Source organism: Silurus meridionalis, chromosome 4, assembly GCF_014805685.1.
Source record: "Silurus meridionalis isolate SWU-2019-XX chromosome 4, ASM1480568v1, whole genome shotgun sequence".
NCBI classification, from domain to species: Eukaryota; Metazoa; Chordata; class Actinopteri; order Siluriformes; family Siluridae; genus Silurus; species Silurus meridionalis.
The window spans coordinates 1,693,168-1,708,281 of NC_060887.1; the positions used below are offsets into that span (position 1 = coordinate 1,693,168).

A 15,114-nucleotide genomic window follows, 5' to 3' on the forward strand; every position below is an offset into this window, starting at 1 on the left:
CTGTCTCTCATCAAATGATCTCTCTCATGCTCTCCACTATTCTTCACTTTCTCAAAGTGATGCTGGAAAGGTTCGAGCTTCATGGTGTTCTGTTCCAAAGTGGCCTCAAGCTGAGCAACACGTTCCTCCAGTCGTTCTCTGTCTCTCATCAAATGATCTCTCTCATGCTCTCCACTATTCTTCACTTTCTCAAAGTGATGCTGGAAAGGTTCGAGCTTCATGGTGTTCTGTTCCAAAGTGGCCTCAAGCTGAGCAACACGTTCCTCCAGTCGTTCTCTGTCTCTCATCAAATGATCTCTCTCTTGCTCAGCACTATTCTTCTCTTCTTCACAATGATTCAGAGAATCCTGGAGCGCTCTGATGGTTTGGAGCTGTAAGATGTTCTTTTCCTCCATGTCTACTTTGGCCTTCATTCTTTCATCCTCCCATTTTTTTTTCTCAATTTTCAAAGTGGCCTCCAGCTGAGCAACACGTTCCTCCAGTCGTTCTCTGTCTCTCATCAAATGATCTCTCTCATGCTCTCCACTATTCTTCACTTTCTCAAAGTGATGCTGGAAAGGTTCGAGCTTCATGGTGTTCTGTTCCAAAGTGGCCTCAAGCTGAGCAACATGTTCCTCCAGCCGCTCTCTGTCTCTCATCAAATGATCTCTCTCATGCTCTCCACTATTCTTCACTTTCTCAAAGTGATGCTGGAAAGGTTCGAGCTTCATGGTGTTCTGTTCCAAAGTGGCCTCAAGCTGAGCAACATGTTCCTCTAGTTGTTTTTGTTTTCTCACCCAGCTCTGGAGGTGTGTGGAGTTTCTCTCTTTTATGTCTGGTTCCCGGTGCCTTTGCTCAGAAGCCAAAGTAGCCTCCAGCTTTGCTCGATGGTATCGGCTGTTAGCTTTAGCTTCATCTCGCCCGCTGCTAGCGAGCTCCCGCCGGGAGAGCGCCTGCTTGTATCGGTTCTTTCCGGTGTGTGTACGCGGTGCTCTGTATTTCTTCCTCAGGTGGATGAAATTTGGGATATTAGGGGAAGCATGCCTGGCGGCTCTTCTTCTCCTTTGCGGCGAGCATTACATGTCTCTCTCCGAGGAGGTTGAGCTGGTGGATGCTGGCGAGCCTGCGGACCTCACAGCCTGTGCTGTATGGAGCTCCACCTTGTGGTCGTCACGGGCCGGTCCGAGCTGGATTAGCTTGGCCGGTCGGCGTGTGCAGCGCGCAGTGAGCTGGTTGTGCTTCCTGCACTGTGTCACAGCCTCAGCGCCTCCTGATCTGCGCACCGAGGTGTCTGGGTCCTGGGAGGCCCGGACGCGCATGCTTTTCCGATGTTCTTTCGCTGTCGCGAATGTTATTGGATCTGCGTGGCGCTGCCACACGTTGCCGCTTGTGGTGGAGATGCTAGCTATCTCTCCCGAGTGTTGCGTCCAGTGACGGCCATCGGTTTGCCTCACGGCCGCTTGGCTCTGGTGGGTAGCTGCGCGGCAGGTCAGGCTACAGGTTGCTTCCACACGATGAGTGTGTTGCAGGCATACCAGGCTGGCCTGCTATGGGATGATGCGAGCTTCCTTCTGAGCGTCATGGTGTCCCTCCTGGCCTGACCTGGTGACGCTGTGGGTAAGTGATTGCTGGCGGGTTCAGGAGGCGCGGTGGCGTTTCAGTGGTAGTGCCTCGCTGCTCCGATGGAGCTGCTCAGCGCAGCCGCGCCTGGTAACGCCCAGGCACAGCGAGATGGCCCGGTGAGAGAGTGTTCGACTCATCTGGGCGGTCCTAGCCTGGCGACTCTAGGCCCGAGGAGGGGCTGGACGGCCTGAGGGTCCTCGCCTCTGGTGAACGGGCTATGGTGCGTGAGGCCTGATGGCTTGCATTTTGAGGCGGTGCGCACCTCATGCTACGGTGCTCGTCCTCCTGGCACCACCAGGCGGTCTGTCGGCCCTGCCACAGGGTGTTCGGGACGCTGCCTCTAGCGGTTAACTCCCTTATTTCCGACAGTTCGCGGATGGTGTCATCCGCCGCCTCAGCTTCACGGCCGCAGCACGCCGCTCCCGCCGTTCTTCAGGAGGTCTGTCTGTTGGCCCTGCCAGTCGTGTTCAGGCGCAGCTTCTCCAGCGGTTTGCTCCCAGTATTCCGCCCGTATGATCGCTCGGACGGGGTTCCGCCGCTCTCAGGAGGCTTCAACGGCCGCAAATACGCTGCTCCTGCCGTTTGGGTTCAGGAGGTCTGTCTGTTAGCCCTGCCACGGGTCGTGTTCAGGCGCAGCTCCAGCGGTTTGCTCCCGTATTCGCCGTGATCGCTGCGGACAGGGGGTTCCGCCACTCAGGAGGTGTGGTCGGCTGCAGAGCACCGCTCCAGCCGCTCTGAGTGGGTCGGGGCCAGCCCGAGGGGTTGGTTCTCCTGTGGAGACTTTCTGTCAGTCTTAGGGCTGCCTGAGTCTCTCGGGGTCCTGCGTACTGTGAAGAAGCGCGTGCATCTTCTCCTCCCTGCTCGACGGGTGTGTCCCGCCCTGGCGGGACCTGCAGGCCCTGGTCCTGGAACAGGAGTGCACTCCTGGGAAAGGGCCATCGAGGTGGTTCCTCTCAGTTTGTAGTCAGGCTGCTACGGCCCGTGCTTCGTTGTTCAAGAAGGACGGTGGGTTGCGATCCCATTCTGGATCTCTGCTACTTGAACCACTCACTTTTGGGGCTCGGGTTCAGGTTTCTCGCTTGAGAGGTCGTGTCTCAGGTCATGTCCAAGGACTGATTTGTCATACGCTAGATCTGGAGGTTGCATGCTCCCATGCAGCCGTCCTTCACGCAAGGGAGGTTCCCTGTTGCTTTGCACCAATATCGGTCCTTCCGTGCGCCAGCGCCTCACCCGTGCCTTCACAGAGTGCGTGAACGCAGCACTGACCCGCTGCGGCTTCAGGGCATCCGCGTTCTGTATTATATCAACGATTGGTTGATGGTGGCTCGTTAGACCACCTGGCGGTTTGGCATTGCGCTGCTCTCGGGAGTTCTGGGAAAGTTTTCGAGACGATCTACAAGATACAATAGTTTTACACTCAACTTTATACTATTGACTATAAGTGTAAAACTATCATAAATAGCCATAAGAGAAACAGAAAGAGGAAAAGGCATGTTCAGACTCTCTGTTTCTCTTGTCGTCTTCTTTTTTTTCTATTTCTCCTTTTCTTTTGAATGTTTTCTTGTCTCAGCTGAGCAACAATTTCCTCCCATCGCCTCGGACTCTCATATAATGATCTGTTTTATTCTCTGAAGTCTTCTTTTCTTCCTCACAGAGATTCTGGGTATCCTGGAGCCCCTGTTGGTCTGAAGCTGTAAGTTGTTCCTCTCCTCTATGTCAAGTTTAGTTTTCTCTTTCATCCTCCTGTTTTTCTTTAAAATCCAACGTGGGCTCAAACTGAGCAACACATTCCTCCAGTCGCTCTTTCTCTCTGATCAAATGATCTCTCTCCTGCTCTGCACTATTTTTATTTTCTCACAGTGATTCTGAGTATCCTGGAGCTCCATGGTGGTCTGCTCCAAAATAAACTCAAGCTGAGCAACACGTTCCTCCAGTTGTTTTTGTTCTCTCTTCCAGCTCTCTCTCACAGTCTACAGTTTTCTCCAGTTCCTCATGGATTTTCAGGGAAGACTGGAGCTCCATGGTGGTCTGTTCCAAAGTGAGCTTAAGCTGAGCAACATGTTTCTCCACTTTCGTTTGTTCTCTTGTCCAGCTCTCTCTCACAGTCTACAGTTTTCTCCAGTTCCTCATGGATTTTCAGGGAAGACTGGAGCTCCATGGTGGTCTGTTCCAAAGTGACCTCAAGCTGAGCAACACGTTCCTCCAGTTGTTTTTGTTCTCTCGCCCAGCTCTGGCTTCTCTCAGTTATGTCCTGTTCCTGCTGCTTTCGCTCAGAAGCCAAAGTAGCCTCCAGCTTTTGCACCGTCTGTAGCAGAATGGCTTTCTCTTCTTTCTCTTCTGTTATCTTCTCTAACATTAGAAGAGAAAATGCATCCAAGTCTTTCTCTACTTTCTCCATGTGCTCCAGCTTCTCCTTCATTTCAGCAATCTGCTTAGTTTTCTTCGATCTTCTGGTTTGAAAAATCTCTCTCAACCTTCTGAAGAGCTCCATGTTTATGCCTCTTTACTCACAAGCAAAAACCTCGGAAATGAGAGAAACAGAGACGTTTCCAATTATAGACGTTGTCTTACTGTGACGTCACAGGCAGATGCCCCGCCCTCCGTCTGTGACGTAACCCGGTCTCTCTTAACCTGACACTATGCGCATGCGCACATTACAGAGGTAAAGAGCGGATAAAATATCATGTCTTCACAGCTTTTCTGTTGTTCCTGAGAGAAGAGCGATATTACAGTCATAAATAAGATAAAAACGGCTGTAAACTGTGTATAAAGCGAGTGAATCCGAGTTGAGAACCGGAAGTTGACCGGAGTGACTCTATGAATGTTGCAGAATCATAAATGACCAGTAGGTGGCAGTGTGATGTGTATTAGAGCTCACTGTCACAGCAGGTCATTAGAAGTAGTGGAGCTCTAATGACGTCATTAATAGCGAGGACAAGACACACAGCAGTTTGGGATTCTTTTATTGACTTTATTGATTAATTGATTTGGAGTATGATTGTGTTTCTGATCAAAGTAAGTTCATGTGTATGGAGTAAAAACAACCTGTACATTTCTCACTTCCAGACAGTATTATGAGATGTTCATCTGCTGGAAGTTCATGTTTAATGCTGCATGTTTTATAGGATTTATGAGCTGGAATAAATGTCCAAACATCTTAAATCAACACTGAGTGATTTTTTGGTAGATATTAGATCTTTTACATATTATTAATTTTTAATATCTGTGATTTAAATACACATTTATAAATATAAAGGCTTTTAGTGTATATTAGAGATTAGAACATAAACCGACACAAATTAAATACAATAAAAAATGTATTAACTGAAATAAAACATCAAAATATAAAGTTTCAAAATAAAATCTATCAATACATTTAAAATTATAACAATATAATAATAATAAGTTAAATACAGTGCAGTATTACAGCTTAAATATTTGAATTTATTTCAGATCAATTTTATTCATCCATTAAATAAATGGTGTCAGCGTCAGAGTAGTGTATTTACATGATCTGTTTCAGGGTTTTCACGAACACAACTCTGTTATTACTGTTCTCTTTTCACAGCACCGTCTCTTTCAGTTCTAATGAAAGTTCTCATGTATTAAGAGGAATTTTATGAATGATCAATAATGAAACACCTTCATTACTGTTAGTTATTTACATATTTATTTACAGTAATAAAACTATTTCTGTAAAAAGAGAAAGAAATAATAATAAAAGCAAAATCTCCTCCGGTAGCACCTGGTTGGCTAAACCCTGGTTCACCCCTGCCCGGTGTTGTGGAGCCTGTGGCCCCTGAGGGGACCAGTATGTCCTGTTCTCTCTACCGAGGTAGAGGCCCTCTCCACTCCAGAGCTCCCTCCATGAGGAGGTTGTATGCCGATGGCGACTTCGTCACGGTGTGAGCACCATGACTTGGACCCAGATGACTGCCCGGTCGGTTCAGTTCTGGTGTTTTTGCAGGTACAGTTTGCCGCTGGGTTAACCCCTTCGACCCTGAGGGTTTCCGTGTTCGCTGGGTAGGTCCCATTGGTGACACGCTTTCCTCCCCGGTGTGGCCCGGGACACGACTGAGTGCCTGTCTGGGACTTGGCAGTTGCCTCGTCCCACCTGGAGTTGCCCCTGGCATGCCCAGAGTGTTCTTGGGCCAGGTGCTCCCACACGATGTGTCGTGTTACAGGCATTCTGCCCTCCTCTATTATAGCCCCCGACCAGGGGTTACGAGACCCGGCTGTGTCCAGTGCGTGCACTGGGTGCTTATCTCCACAGGACGAGTCCTTGGGGTGGTGGTGCAGTTGTTCGGCTGCGAGTCCGGCGGCTCGCCCGCGGAGTGTGGCGGCCTCTGCGGCCGGGTGCACATGAGTGTCACTCCGGGACGTCTGTGACGCTGCGGGTTGGTCCACCCCGCTGGCCTTTGTCAGGTTCTATGGCCTCGACCTCAGAGCCACCCCGGGCTCCTCTGTCCTACGTGCTGGTGCCGAGGCCCTCACTCTTTGGCAGGGTCTGGTCAGTGTGGCGTGATTGGACACTCGTTCCCATAGCGTTCGACGCAGCTCGAGTTCCTGAAGGGGAACGTCTCAAGTTCTGAACGTAACCCCAGTTCCCGAGGAACGAGACGCTGCGTCTCCGCCACACTCCCTGCATCCCGCGGCGCTACCTTCTCTCTTTGCAGAAGCTAATGTCGCTACCACCGCACAGCCATCTTGTAGCTTCCTGGTTTACGCGACGTCGCCTGTCTATGACGTCACGGCTTGCCTATTGGCTAGATTTCACACGTGGTTCAGAGCGTGGTCACGCAGGGCGCTCCCATAGCTGCCGACGCAGCCGCCTCGTTCCCTCGGGAACTAGGGTTACGTTCGTAACCTTGAGACGTTATTACTGTTCTCTTTTCACAGCACCGTCTCTTTCAGTTCTAATGAAAGTTCTCATGTATTAAGAGGGAATTTTATGAATGATCAATAATGAAACACCTTCATTACTGTTAGTTAGTTACATATTTATTTACAGTAATAAAACTATTTCTGTAAAAAGAGAAAGAAATAATTAAAAGCAAAATAAATAAAATGATGAATTCAGTGGAACAGACCGACAGCACGATGACCTGAAAGAGAAAAACAGAGATGTGTTACTTTACATAATGTGTGTGTTTGACCGGTACACAGTGTGTGTGTTTAGTAAAGTTTTGTAGGACATTATGAGGACAGTATGACTTACGCTGTAGATGGAACCACTGCATGTTCCTGGATGGATGGAGGTAGGGCTTGGTGTGGCGGCTGCTCCCTGTCCACTGCTCAGCCATAGTGATACACAGTGACCTCCTGCTCACCAGCTTTCCATTCAACTCTCTGATGGCATTAGTGGCTTCATCCAGAGAGGAATATCAGACAAATCCAAAGCCTTTGGACCGTCCATTGTGCAGTACCACCTGTAGGAGTGAGTGAGGAGATACAGAAAGCAAAACATGAGCATTACATCACTCTCATGTAGAAAACCATGAGAAATAACAAGCACTGTCTGTATCCTATAATATAAACAGAACAGCGGTGTTCTTTTATTAACAACGTTCTGGTCTCACTGGTGAATGAACAATGAAGCACTTTTATTTAAAGGTCATTTTCTGAGAGCAGAAACTTGCTGCAAGTGTACACTGGTTCTGGTATAATAGAGGATCTAATCCTAATTCCTACAGAAAACAGAACAAATTCAGCATCCAATGTTTGAGTGCATGTGTGTGTTTGCATTGCTGACTTTAATAATACACACTGATCAATCACTCAGTATTAAACCAATTATTACATGTGACCAAACACAGCTGTGACCAAAACCTGCTCCAGATCATGAAGGTCTCTATAAAACACACTGGAAATAGAATCAGAATAGTTCCTGTGTGTCCAGTCTGAGAGGCTGTGGTGTGAATCCCCTGTTCCACTGCTGCTGGTTTTCTTTTCCAGGATCTGCAACTGGAACATCTGTAGATGCAGACAATCATCTCATGTTAGCATCCAAACATGAAAAGTTCTCTTCTGTTTTGAATCTTTAACTGCACTTAACACAAAACTAATCGGACGGCTTTGACTCACTCTGTGGATGGATGTTCTTGTTGGCGTTGGGTCTTGGGTCTGGGCAGGGTTTTGAAGGCGAGATGGTTTCTACCTTCATGCCGTGACTTCGTCCCTGGGTGGTCTGAGATTGACTTTAGTACACAGTCCTGCTGCCCAGCACCCTGCCGTTCATCTCCATGATGTCTACTCGAGCCTCATCAGGACATGAAAACGTCACATACCCGATGTCTTTTGAGCGTATGTTCTCCATCATGACCTGTACGGGACAGCGAGCAGAAACACAAAGCAAAGAGTGCACATCAAACGTGTTAGAGGTTCACAATATCAGAGCTCTCCACGTTCAGAAAATACTCCAGCTAAGTACGGGGAGGAAACCCCAAGTTACTGAGAAAGAAGGAAAATGTAAGGATCAGTAGTTATAAATGACGTGTGCAGTGAGGACAGTCCCAAATCTCAGGAACGCTTCCTACAGGTCCGTCATCCACAGTACAGTCCAGATTTCTCAGCAGCAGTGTGACTGTCTACAGAACAACAACATCCAGTGTGTTCATCACTTCATTTACATTTATTTAGGTTAAAAAAAAGAGGAAACATTCAGCATTGGACTTTTGAGTAAGTTGTGCTGTGTGATTCGTGATAATCAGATTTATGGTGAGACATAAACACCTTCAACAAATTCAGACTCATAAAAAATATTTTACCTGATTATCTACACACAGTTATACATTTTCTCACATTCTCTAAAGTCTCCAAAAGTCCAAAGGACTTCAGCCTGTTCTTTTTGATCCTCCATCATCTGCTCCTCAACCTTCTGCTCCTCCACCTTCTGCTTCTCCACCTCTAAAGAAGTGTCAGATAGAGATGGGTTATATATAACATTCAACATGCGCCCAATATTACAAGAAGAGTATCTGTTCTTGATGAAGACTGTTTGTTCAGGTGAAATAACACAAGGCAGAACATTCTCCAGACGGCAGGTCAGAGTGTTTGCTAAGATTTTCGTATCCTGGTCCAGGTGATTTACCAGAAGGCATACTTGCTAAGGCTATTTCTGTATCAGATATAAACTCATCCAATTGTAATGCTGTACCTACACTTATTGTAGGAATACATACATTTTGAAAAAGGCCTCTAATGTTGAAGTGTCAGCAGATAAAGGAGCAGTATATAGTGATTTATAACATTGGAGGAAACAGTCATTGATTGTTAATACTGGAGTGTAGTGGTCATCATGTCTGTTTTATATGCAGAAGGTCTTGGGTTTGACCCACAGTGAAGACATGCTCTTGAGCCTCTGATTTTAATTTCCCACTAGCAGGATTTACTTGTATTTTTATTTTTGTTTAAGAAAAATCTCGAAAATGTTTCTATTTATACACATTGGACATCAGGCTTGTCAGCAACGGGTTCCATAGTGTAGTGGTCATCACGTCTGTTTTACATGCAGAAGGTCCTGGGTTTGAGCCCCAGTAGAGCCATGCCCTTGGCTTCTAATTTTGGAATGTTTTTTCTCCATTTCTGTTACAAGCACAATGCAGAAACATGCAAAACTGTTCATTTATTTCCAGGATTGAGTAACAATTTATAATATATAAACTTCATTCATGTTTACAACCTGCATGGTCCCACTGGGAGTTGAAGCCAGAACCTTCAGCATGTAAAGCAGATGTGATGATCACTACCCTATGGATCCACACAATCACCTGCACAGCATAAATAAGCAGAAATAATGATCCAGGTAATATGTTTCCAGATTGCAACAATCCAGTTTTGGGAAACTTCTTCCCAATGTACCCTCAGATTTCTGTTCTCGGTTAAGTTATTTTCAAATTCTTTAGTACGTGAATAATTAATTAATATGAGGAAGATTAATCCTCATCATTGATCCTCGTAGAGTGGCTGAGAGTAGCTATTCTAAAAAGCTGGAAAATCAGTTTTCAGCCAACGACCCTGCTTCAGTGAAGAAAGACCTGAGAGACATGGTGCAGTCATAAAAACCTGGAGCTTAACACGCTCAAAACAGTGGAGATGATTGTGGATTTTAGGAGAAACCCCCTGCTCTCCCCCCACTCACCATCATTAACAGCACTATGGCAGCAGTGGAGTCATTCAGGTTCCTGGGCACCACCATCTCTCAGGGGATGTACAGAGGATGTACTTCCTTCACCAGCTTAGAAAGTTCAACAGGAGTTGCTTTAATAACTGTCTGGTTCTGCTCAGCTGTAAAATCAGACATCAGAGGACTACAGAGGACAGTTTAGACGTCTGCAATGATTATCGGTGTCCCCTTGCCCACTTTTCAAGAACTGTATACATCCAGAGTGAGAAAAAGGGCTTTGAAAATCATGTTAGCCACTACACAATGGAACCAGTTAAGGGACCCTAATGGTGGAATTTATTGCCCTCTAACAGGATATGGTTACTTTATATTTACTTTCATTGTATTTTTTTTATTTAAAAACCTGGCCACCTAGCACATGGGGCTTTTGTCTCTCCTTATTGTTTTACGACCACTTTTGTGTGTGAAGCAGAGGTGATCACAACCACGCTAAGCTCCTGAAATACTAGACATTTGCTGATAATTCAACATGATGATATATTTTCTGTGTTTTAGACCGGATGTTATGTGAAGCATGTTATGTTGTACATCTAAGATCAGAAATAACCACAGGGTTAACAAGGCTAAGAATCCCCTATAACTATAACTCAATAATCACGTGTTTAGCATTAACGTTAGCCAAAACTGATTCACAGAAAGCAGAACACGGACGGTGAAATGGAACTGACCAGCTGGCAGAGGATTCTGTCTGGTCTTTAAGCCGTCCTTTAATGCAAATCAAGCAAAGATTTATCCAAAAAGAAAGATTCATTCTCAGTTTAGCATTTGTAATTAGCATTAGGTGTATGACTGTGTATCATATGGCTTTCGTATGATTCTTTGACTTAAATACTAAAGATTCTATTAACTCGATCCACAACCCACAACCCATTTAAATACAGATTATTGTAATAACTATAACTTACACATTAATGGTGTATTTTGAAACATTTCATTCAAATTTTACAAAGTGAACTGAACATGACCTTCAAATGAAGCACGTTAGCTGTCTGAGCTCATTGCAAAATATCACCACATTCCTTAAAATAGTCTTCCCAAAACACAACGTTACATTATACGTTAAGCATTTGTGTAATATATTTAGGGTATTTTCGATAATAAAACTACAAGAAAGTTTGCCTGAACCAGAGAACATCCAGCCCCTTCACTCTTACTGGTAGAGCTGAAACAGGTGCTGAGTTTGGAGACTGCTTGAACCTCTTTTCTGGTTGATAGCTGGTGTGTGGAACCCACTTCTCCTCAGAAGATTCAACTAAATGGCTGTTGGAAGACAAAGAAAGAAAGAAAAAATAGCATTGTATATCAAGTACATACTTTTGTGGTGGTATAAAACTTTTTCACACCATTGTGTATATTTATTTGCAGTGTTTTGCTCGTTACTAAAAAATAGTAACTAGTTACAGTTACTTGTTACTTCATTCAAAAAGTAACTCAATTACTTTGTTGATTATTTACACCAAAAAGTAATGTGTTACTGTTAAAAGTAACTTTTTAGTTACTTTTTTAAAGAACCTTCTTTAATGTTCCCATTAATGCCCTTTTATGTGTTATGGTCTACAAACACAAAACTGACTTAAACACAAAGTCATTTTTAAACACTATTTTATTAAAGTCAGAGCAGCACAAACTGAATATATCACAAGGATTTCTGAAATAAATAACAAAACAAGCTGAATTATATATTCACAATCAAACACTAAAGTGGCTTCTCCTGTTGTGTTGAGCTCTTAAACATGTTCTTTTTACAGCTGAAGTATGAAAACAGAACACCGGGTTAGCTTCTAGCTTCGTCGAGGCATGTAGATTCTGAAGGAGCTTCGGCAGATTGGAGTTGCTGTTTATCGCAGTAGATACGAGCTTCGAACCAGAAAGACACAGCTTACATTTGACATTTTTTGTCTTTATACTCAACTAAAGTGAAATAATGAGCATATTTCCACTTTGAGAAACTCGTCTTGCTCTCGCCTCGACTTGCCATTACTGCTGCACAGACCTGAATAAACGGAGACACGCCCACAGCGCGTCTTCTATGTGTTTACAGTGGTTCATCCACCAATCCTACAATGCGACGCTGCTGTAAACTGGTTAGGCTGTAGTCTACACTTCAGCCCAAATTCATTCATTTATAAAAGTAACGGGTAACGCACCATACGGTAATGGTAACAGAGTTACTTTATTTTTACAGTATTGTTACAGTATTAGTTACTGTCAAAAGTAACGCGTTACCGGCACAACACTGTTTATTTGCATGTTTGTCACACTTTAATGTTTCAGATCGTCAAACTAATTTAAATATTAGTAAAAGATACACAAGTGAACACGACATGCAGATTTTAAATGAAGGGGAAACAAAATCCAAAACTACATGGCCCCGTGTGAAAAAGTGTTTGCCCCCCTGTTAAAACTGTGCTAACTTTTTTGTTCACACATGGCAAAAACATGGAACAGTGGAGAACCTTCCCAGGAGTGGCCGGCTGTCCAAAATTACCCCAAGAGCACAGAGACCACTCATCCAAGAGGTCACAAAAGACCCCACAACAACATCCAAAGAACTGCAGCCTCACTTGCCTCAGTTAAGGTCAGTGTTCATGACTCCCCCATGAGAAAGAGACGGCAAAAACGATCTACACGGCAGAGATCCAAGACGAAAACAGCTGCTGAGCAAAAAGAACATAAAGGCTCGTCTCAGTTTTGCCAGAAAACATCTGGAATGTCCCCAAGACTTTTGGGAAAATACTCGAAAGTTTAACTCTTTGTAAGGTGTGTGTCCCATCACGCCTTGCGTAAAAGTAACACCGCATTTGAGAAAAAGAGCGTCATACCAACAGTGAAATATGGTGGTGGTAGTGTGATGGTCTGGGGCTGTTTTGCTGCTTCAGGACCTGGAAGATTTGCTGTAATAAATAGATCCATGAATTCTGCTGTTTACTAAAAAATCCTGAAGAAGAATCTGTTTGTGACTTCAAGCTGAAGTGAACTTGGGTTCTGCAGCAGGACAATGATCCAAAACACACCAGCAAGTCCACCTCTGAATGGCTGAGGAAAGACAAAATGAAGACTTTGGAGTGGCCTAGTCAAAGTCCTGACCTGAATCCTATTGAGATGCTGTGACATGACTTCCAAAAGAAGGTTTGTGCTTAAAAACCCTCCAATGTGGCTGAATTACAACAATTCTGCATAGATGAGTGACCAAAATTCCTCCACAGCGCTGTAACAGACTCATCACAAGTTATCACAAACGCCTGATTGCAGTTGTTGCTGCTAAGGGCGGCCCATCCAGTTATTAGGTTTAGGGGGCAAACACTTTTTCACACAGGGGCATGTAGTTTTGGATTTTGTTTTTCTCAATAATAAAAACTGCATGTTCACTTGTGTTATCGTTTACTAATATTTAAATGAGGTTGATGATCTGAAACATCAACATGTGACAAACATACAAAAAAATACAAAATCAGGGAATTGCAGTTGCTCCGTCGGCAAACATCATAGTCCACGGAGAGACTCCTGTCTGACCTCGTCCGTCCTCATGTGCCTCTGCATGCTTTATTATGCTCTTCATTAGCGTCGAAGACATCCGATTACTCCTCCAATCCTTTAGTTCTACAAAGCCTTAAAATCTGGAAACAATTTAGAAAACATTTCGGTTTCCAGGCAGCATCAGGTCTGTCTCCTATATATAAAAAAAACCTCCTTTCTACCCTCTATTTCAGACGGATCCTTTGCACTGTGGTTTAGAAGGGGCATTGTAAACATTAATGATCTTTTTCAGGAGAATACATTTGTCACTTTTTCCTACCTGTCAGAAAAATTCAACCTCCCTAAAACTCATTTTTTCCGATATCTCCAAATTCGTGATTTTGTAAGGAACACATTCTCTCATTTCATTGGGAATCGGACCTTAATTATAATTTCACGGATGAGGAATGGTCCAAGGCCCTTGGTCGTGTACATTCCTCCTCTATATGCGCCCGTCATTCGTTAATACAGTTTAAATTGTTGCATAGAGTGTATTGGACAAAGACTAAACTATCTAAAATTAACCCTGGTTTGGATCCAACTTGTGATCGGTGTCGGCGGCTCCGGCTACTCTTTATCATACTTTTTGGCTTTGCCCAGCCTTGACCTCTTTCTGGACATCAATTTTTAAATCAATCTCTGAATACTTCATTTTAGATATTAAACCATGTCCCCTAATAGCATTATTTGGACTCAACCCCACAAATCCCTCCTTGTCATCCTTACAATCAAACATGCTCGCCTTTTGTTTTATAGTAGCAAAGAGACTTATATTACTGAACTGGAAGAATCCTCACCCACCCAGTTCTTCTCATTAGATACATGACCTGTCTCAGTTTATTCAAATAGAAAAGATCAGATTTACATTACTTAGTATTACGGAAAAGTTTTACACCACCTGGCAACCATTCTTATCATATTTAAGAAAAAGAGGAAAATAAAATCCTGTTCTCTTTGTTTAGCCTTTTTGAGCTCTACCCCTTGTCCCTGACTTCTTGGTAGATGTATAAAGGAGAAAGAAAAACATATATCTAATGTTTTTTGTTTTTTTTCTCCTGTTCTTGATGCTCAAATTCATGATTGTAATTGTGTATATAACTTAGAAAGAGAGAGACCAATTTCTTGTTGTTGGACTAAATTAGCCACTGTTCTATTGTCTTTTTCGCCTGAGTGTCTTTCTGTTTGAATGCATCAATAAAAAAGAGTTGGATATTAATAATAATAATAATAAGAAGCCGCCAATATCTAATACACAAACGCCAAATGTTCAAGGGAAGCAAATAAAAGCAAGACTGCTTCTATGCTAGAAGAAAGTTAGTTGTTTTAAACTTCTCAGCAAACCGGTTCATTCTCCTGCTCTACTGCAACTGTGAATGTATGCAAAAGTGCAAACAGTGACCAAGAAGCTTTTCCCTGCGGTAGTTTCTGTAGTGTAGTGGTCATCACGTTCGCCTCACACGCAAAAGGTCCCTGGTTCGACACCAGGCAGAAACAAGGTTTGTTCCTCATTTTAAAATATACAAATGCAGTTATAAGAAAATAAACTATTTTTTTATTTTATTAAAATCTGAAGAGCTGTGCAGTAAAGCTGAAACTCTACATCTTCAAAAAAAAAAATGGAAAAAAAAATAGAGTGAGAGAAAGATTGAGAAAATGAACAACCTGAGATGGATATCAAATTGATACGTTTGATAAATCCATAAAAGATGTTCATAAAAACAGAATATTAGCGTTGGAGAAACTCCAGTGTTGATCGTAGTTCCACTGGGTAGTGTGTGTTAAAGCAGTAATAACTGATAAACATCAGGCAG

General features: G+C 43.8%; 1 long non-coding RNA gene and 1 other non-coding gene across 2 annotated transcripts; one reads left to right on the forward strand and one right to left on the reverse strand.

The window, feature by feature from the left end:
- Positions 1-7,514: 7,514 nt before the first annotated feature.
- LOC124384743 lies at positions 7,515-8,463 on the reverse strand. Its single transcript, XR_006925557.1, has 3 exons — positions 8,404-8,463; positions 7,687-7,924; positions 7,515-7,575 (listed from the first exon to the last, which is right to left on the reverse strand). It is a non-coding gene; the product is annotated as an uncharacterized LOC124384743 (long non-coding RNA).
- Positions 8,464-14,724: 6,261 nt separating this feature from the next.
- On the forward strand, positions 14,725-14,797 carry trnav-cac. The gene has a single exon. It is a non-coding gene; the product is annotated as a tRNA-Val (tRNA).
- Positions 14,798-15,114: the final 317 nt, after the last annotated feature.